Source organism: Arachis duranensis, chromosome 2 (assembly GCF_000817695.3).
Source record: "Arachis duranensis cultivar V14167 chromosome 2, aradu.V14167.gnm2.J7QH, whole genome shotgun sequence".
NCBI lineage: Eukaryota > Viridiplantae > Streptophyta > Magnoliopsida > Fabales > Fabaceae > Arachis > Arachis duranensis.
Genome location: NC_029773.3, coordinates 62564179 through 62571485, shown reverse-complemented (window position 1 = coordinate 62571485; position 7307 = coordinate 62564179). Strand labels below are relative to the sequence as shown.

The window sequence follows — 7307 nt, the reverse complement described above, 5'->3', positions numbered from 1 at the left end:
GATTATTTCTATTTGTACAACAAATAAAAAGTATACAAGTTAAATTATTTTAAATTTTAGATAACAAATATTAAAATTAATTATTAGTAATAAATTAAATTATTTCACATGAAAATAATAATTAAAAATTTTATTATTTGATTTTTTATTTACGGAGATCTTGGTCTTCTTAGCCTATGGGGACTTTTGTTCCTACGATCTTTTTATAAAAGTAGTTTGATTCTATAAATCTTTTGAGTTATAATTTATAATGTCAGGACAAAATCGACATAGTTTAAAAAGATTTATATTTCTGTAGTGTAATTATAGGTAAAAATACTAATTATATCTAAATTTGTTAAGCTTCTATTCATCTAAAATTCTCTCCATCGTCGTACTATCATGCAAATTAAAAGATATAATGTGAAGAAAAAAGAAAACTTGTCTTCTAATATAAAAATAGCTAATAAATTTTCGGACATATGGATACATTTCAGTAAATAATACTAATAAGGAGGCATGCATGCATGTACGGCGATTGTGAGTCTTTAACATATGCATTTTTTGTGAGTCCTACACTCACTTATTATAATTTATAAACATCAATATCTAAAACAACAGAAGCTCATTATTTCTGACGTCAAGATCAGATCAGAACAGATAACATATTTATTGTTCATTAATGAAAGTAGCAATCCTTGGCACGACGAGAGGAACGTTTTCGTCATATGGCTTATAAACTTGATCGGAATGTCCAATACCCTTATTCAGTTCCAGCTCAACACGCCACCTCAACTATTATTCTTCAGATCCCTAAAGAAGTTCTCTCCAGCAGGTCTCAACGGATCAGTCTCTGCCACACACACCAAAGCCCTCCTACACCCAAAAGTATTTAAATCTTCCGCCGCCGGTTTCAGCCTTGGATCCTCCGGCCGCTCATTATCCTTGCACATATACAGCCACTGCCTATCTTCCCCTAATCCACCAAAGAAAGGGTGCACCATAATCGCACCCTCCACATTTATACCTTTCGGATGTCCTGTTTTCCCACTTTGCTGACCACGTAATGGGTGATGTTAGTGCCGGCACTGTTTCTGGCGACGAAAACACGCTGCAGGTTGACGTGGTTGTTTAGCCAAGGCTCCGGCCCATGCCCGCTTGCGTGCAATGCGATCCAATCGAGGGAGGTCAAGGCCTCCTTGTAGCACGCAGGTGGGTGTCGGGCCGGAAACTTAGAGTACTCTACAGAGACAGCGAGGACATTGGATTGATTGGCGATGTCTGCAAGATGGTTGCTATATTCTGGACCGAGGGCGGACCTGGAGTAGAAGCCACTCCCATTGAAGTAGAGGACGATGGGGAGTTTTTTGTTCTCGTGGCTTTTTGGGAAGAAGAGGCGAGCGGTGAGGCGGGTTGGTGGTGGTGATTTCAGCATCCTTGATGTGGAGTTCGAAGGGAGGAACGAATGCTGGTGGAGGACAGAGGACCTCCATGTTAAAATTAAATTTGATGGTTAGAATTCAAGAATGAATAGAAACCACACTTTGAATAAATTATCTATATTTAATTTTAATTTAAACCATTTGTTTATTAGGATGTATTAAATTTAGATGTCAAAGAAAGATATAAATATATATGTAACAATTATTTCAAGAAAGACAACACACAAATACATTCAATACATACATTTCTCTTCATTTTATATTTTTCGTGAATGTGTGTGCCTTGTTCTTTTATTTTCCAACAAAGTGGTATCAGAGTCACTTATAAAATGTCTTCATCAAAAGCAACTACTTTATCTTTTTAATATTCACAATTATTTAAGCTCAACTATGACAACTGGACAACTCGAATGAAAGCAATTTTCGGTGCTCAAAGAGTGTGGGAGATGATTGAAAAAGGTTATGTAGAACCAGAAAATGTGAAGAAGCTAACAGAAGCTCAGAAGGAAGAATTAGAAAATAAAAGAAAGAAAGATCAATGTGCACTTACTATCATTCATCAAGGCTTGGATGATGATATGTTTGAGAAGATTGCTGATATAACCAATGCAAAGAAAGCTTGGGATACTCTTCAAAATTCCGTCATAGGAGTTGAAAAGGTGAAGAAGATTCGTCTTCAAACTCTAAGGGCTGAGTTTGAGTCTCTAATGATGAAGGAAACTGAATCCATTTTGGATTATTTCATCAAAATTTTGACGGTAGTACACCAAATGAAAAGGCTTGGAGAAAAATTAGAAAATGTTCATATTGTTGAGAAAATCATTCATTCTCTCAACTTAAAATTTTACCATGTGGTGGTAGCCATTGAGGAGTCCAAAGACTTGGATACGATGTCCATTGATCAGTTGAATGGTTCCTTACGGGCCCATGAAGAAAGAATGGATAAAGGCAAGCAAGAACGTGTGGAGCATGTCTTACAGGCAAAATTTTCATGGAATAGTAGAGGAGAAACCAACGAAAGTGGAAGACAAGGACGAGGTCGAGGCCGTGGACGAGGACGAGGGCGTGGTTACGGAGGAGGAAGAGATGAGAAAAATTATTCTCAAGAGAAAAAAATCAAAATTTTGTTCGAGGTCGTGGAAGAGGAAGAACAGTTGACAAAAGACACGTTGAATGCTATTCATGTGGAAAGAATGAACATTATTCTTGGGAGTGTCAAACATCCAAAGAAGAAGAAAATAAACTTGTTGTGCACAGTGAAGATATTGAAGAACCAACATTATTCCTTACGCTCAAGGAAGATCAAAATTCTGAAGATAGTACATGGTATCTTGACAATGGAGCTAGCAACCATATGACAGGTAATAGGAGTAATTTTGTAGCACTCGACACCAACGTAAAAGGACACGTGCATTTTGGTGATGAATCAAAAGTAAAGATTGATGGCAAAGGGACGATTCTATTCAAGCTGAAGAATGGAAGTCATAAGGTTCTTTCCAATGTTTATTACATCCCAAAGATGAAGAATACTATCTTGAGTATTGGACAACTTATGGAGAATGGTTGCAAGATAGTCATGGAAAATCACTATCTTTGGCTTAGAGATAAAAATAGAAATCTTATTGCTAAGGTTTCTATGACAAGAAATCGTATGTTCTTGTTAAACATGAGAAGCGGTGGAGCTATATGTTTGAAGTCATGTATTGAAGATCCACCATGGATTTGGCATATGAGATATGGACATTTAAATTTTGGTGGGTTTAAAGAATTAGGAACAAAGAAGATGGTAAAAGGAATTCAAAAATTGATCATCCTCATCAGTTATGTGAAGCTTGTTTACTTGGAAAACATTCAAGAAGGAGTTTTCCAAAGCAGTCCAAATCAAGAGCTACCAAGCCACTTCAGTTTATCCACGCGAATGTTTGTGGACTTATCAAGCCTTTGTCACTTGGTAAGAGCGTCTATTTTTTGCTTTTCATTGATGATTATTTAAGAAAAATATGGGTTTATTTCTTGAAGTAAAAGAGCGAAGCATTTGAAGCATTTAAGAAGTTTAAAGCCCTTGTTGAAAAAGAAAGTGGCTATGAGATAAAAGCTCTCAGAACTGACAGAGGTGGAGAATTCACTTCAAATGAATTCAAGATGTTTTGTGAAAATCATGGTATTCGACGTCCCCTAACTGTTACTAGATCGCCTCAACAAAATGGAGTTGGTGAAAGAAAGAATAGGACAATTTTAAATATGGTAAGAACGATGTTAAAAAGTAAGTCATTACCTGACCAAAAAAGCTATGGGGAGAAGTAGTTGCATGTGCAGTTTATCTCTCAAACCGCTCACCTACCAAGAGTTTGAGAGATATAACACCTCAAGAAGCATGGAGTGGTTTGAAGCCTAATGTATCACATTTAAGGGTATTTGGATCTATTGCATATGTCCAAATTCCTGAGCAAGAAAGATCGAAGCTTGATGATAGGAGTCAAAAGCTTGTATTTATTGGTTATGAGGAGAATACTAAAGGCTACAAATTCTTCAATCCCATAAATAATAAAGTAATAATAAGCAGAGATGTTGAGTTTGAAAAAAATGCAAAGTAGGACTGGAGTACACAAAATGAAGTCATTTATGATTTTCTGCCTTACTTTGAGAAAAAAGAAGCCCCGATACAAGAAGTGCAAGGCGAAATCGATCCTTCAACACCAGCATTAACCCCACTAGCATCATCATCGTCATCTCCATCCTCTAGTTCAAGCGAAGGCCCTCACAGATATTGAAGTCTCCCTGATCTCTATAAGCAAATAGAAATGCTAGAGGATGAAAATTTATTGTGTTTACTCTCCAATGATGAGCCTTTAAGTTTTAAAGAAGCTGTCAAAGATGAGAAATGGATACGAGCTATGGAGGAAGAAATTCAAGCAATTGAGAAGAACAACACTTGGGAACTTGCATCACTTCCAAGTGGTCATCAGGCTATTAGAATCAAATGGGTTTACAGAGTTAAGAAGAACTCTAAAGGTGATGTAGAAAGATATAAGGCAAGACTCGTTGCAAAAGGGTATAAGCAGAAGCAAGGAATAGATTATGATGAGGTGTTTGCTCCAGTTGCTCGTTTGGAGACGATAAGGCTATTGTTGTCACTTGCAGCATAGAACAATTGAAAAATCCACCAAATGGATGTGAAATCTACTTTTCTAAATGATAATCTTCTGGAAGAAGTTTATATTGAATAACCTTTGGGTTTTGTTGTTGAGGGTTGTGAAGATAAAGTGTTAAGGCTTAAAAAGGCCTTATATGGACTGAAGCAAGCTCCAAGAGCTTGGAATGATCGTCTTGATACGTATTTTCAAGATAATGGTTTCACTAGGTGCATTCATGAATATGCACTCTATGTGAAAGAGGAAAGAGAAAATTTGTTATTTGTTTGTGTCTATGTGGATGACCTTATATTCACAGGAAACAATCAAATAATGTTTGAAGAATTTAAGAAAGTAATGGCTCAAGAATTTGAGATGAGTGATATGGGACTAATGTCTTATTATCTGGAAATTGAAGTGAAACAAATGGAGGATGGAATTTTCATCTCACAAAAGGCTTATGCAAGAGAGCTATTGAAGAAACTCAACATGCTAGACTGCAATCCTACCAATACACCTATGGAGTGTGGAGTCACTTTCCAAAGAGGAAGAAGGAGTAAGAAAAGTTGATCAAACATTATTCAGAAGTCTCGTTGGGAGTTTGAGGTATTTGACCTGTACCAGACCTGACATTTTATTTTCAGTTGGGTTAGTTAGTCGTTACATGGAAAATCCAACAGAAACCCACATGAAGGCAGCCAAGAGAATTCTTCACTATCTTAGAGGCACTCTTGAGTATGGCATGTTTTATTCAGCTTCAGATGAATTCAAATTAATGGGCTATTGTGATAGTGATTATGTTGGGGATATTGACGACAGGAAGAGTACTACTGGCTTTGTTTTCTTTTTTGGAAATAATGCAATTTCTTGGTGTTCAAAGAAACAACCTATAGTCACTCTTTCAACTTGTGAAGCTGAATATGTTGCTGCCACTGCCTGTGCATGTCATGCAATTTGGCTGAAGATACTACTGAAGGAACTTCATTTTGAGCAAGCTGAATCCACCAAGATCATGATGGACAATAAGTCAGTGATTGCCCTAGCAAAGAATCTAGTGTTTCATGACAGAAGCAAGCACATAGAAGCAAAGTATCATTTCATTCGACAATGTATTGAGAACATGCATGTGGAGGTTGAGTATGTGAAATCACTTGATCAAGTTGCTGACATTTTCACAAAACCTCTGAAATATGATGCTTTTCAAAAGTTAAGGATTATGATTGGAGTCAGAAAATTATCAAGTTTAAGGAAGGATGTTAAAAATAAACTTGATGGTTAGAATTCAAGAATGAATAGAAACCACACTTTGAATAAATTATCTATATTTAGTTTTAATTTAAACCATTTGTTTATTAGGATGTATTAAATTTAGATGTCAAAGAAAGATATAAATACATATGTAACAATCATTTCAAAAAAACAACACAAATACATTCAATACATGCATTCCTCTTCATTTTATATTCTTCGTGAGTGTGTGTGCCTTGTTCTTTTATTTTTCAACACTCTACGGTTCCGTCTGTGTAAACAACAAAGAAGTCGAACTCGTGAAATATCTCCTTTGTCGGTGGGGTAGCTGCTGCCACTGTTAACGTTATGGGTTTTTTGTTGTTTGGTGCAGTGCTTAGAGAGAGATTGATGAATCTTAGGGCTGTAGGTGAATGAAAGGTTTGTTTCCCGAGGTGGCGTAGGGGTCATCAGACGGAAGAAAGCATGTTGCTTGAGGACGGAGGAGCTCAACGGTGTGATAGTTGCCATTATTGTTGTTGGAGTGCTAAGATAGAGTGATGAATGTGATGAGGGTTTAAGCGGACCAAGGCTTCACTTATATAATCAATGGATTCACCTAATAAGCATTCTCCATTCTTCATGGAAAAAGAGAACATGTTGGCTGGAATATAACTTTTTTAAATGGAAAAGTATAGGTAGATAATGAGAATACTAAACATTATGAACAATAAATATGTCGGATGTTCAATTCAATATGTACATAGATGATGTTCATTATTTTTAATTGGATGGTTATTTCTTTTGATTCGGTTTACTCATGCACAATTAACAATTGGTGGATGTTCAATTCATTAGTGTGCGGAGGGTGATCCTAATGTTAGGGTTTAGGGGATAATTTGGGAGTGGAGTATTTTTTTTTTATTTTATTGGGCAAATTCTAAAACCCATTATTCACATTGTTCACAAAAGCCATTGTCTACCTAACAAAACCCTTTTTAAATTTGATACATAGTTCTAAAAATCGAACAGGACGGTTCAACCAAGTTAACCGGAAACCAGTCACCTAGTCAGTCCGAGTAAGTCTTTAAACTGTCTGACAAAAAACCGGTTAAAAAATCGGTCGAACAGGTAGTTAATCGGTGAACTGGCAGAACAGTCCAGTTTTTAGCGAGTTTCCGGTTCGACAATAACCCTCCAAATGGCGTCGTTTTGTCCTTTAAAAAAGAAAAAAAAGAAAGAGAGGCTAAACGAAGTGAACCCTAAATCAATTCCCGTGTGTTTACCCATCTTCTTCACAAACCCATCGCTCCTCTCTTCTTCTCCGAGATTCATAGAAGCCACGCATTCCGTCGCCACCGCATCCCACAGCTATCGCAGCGACGGGTTTCACCACTGCAGCCCCCACCGCGTCGTTGTCATCGCCGAGCTTGCCTTCTCTGTGTTTGTCGGTATCGCCTCCTCTGTCGTTGCCGTTGCTCTCCTTCCTCTTTGCTGTCGGTAAGTGATACTCTATTCGCAGTTTCGC

The 7307-nt window shown here is 37.0% G+C and overlaps 1 pseudogene; it reads right to left on the bottom strand.

The window, feature by feature from the left end:
* Positions 1-648: 648 nt before the first annotated feature.
* On the bottom strand, positions 649-6310 carry LOC107474615 (probable carboxylesterase 1; annotated as a pseudogene).
* Between the last annotated feature and the right edge of the window lie 997 nt (positions 6311-7307).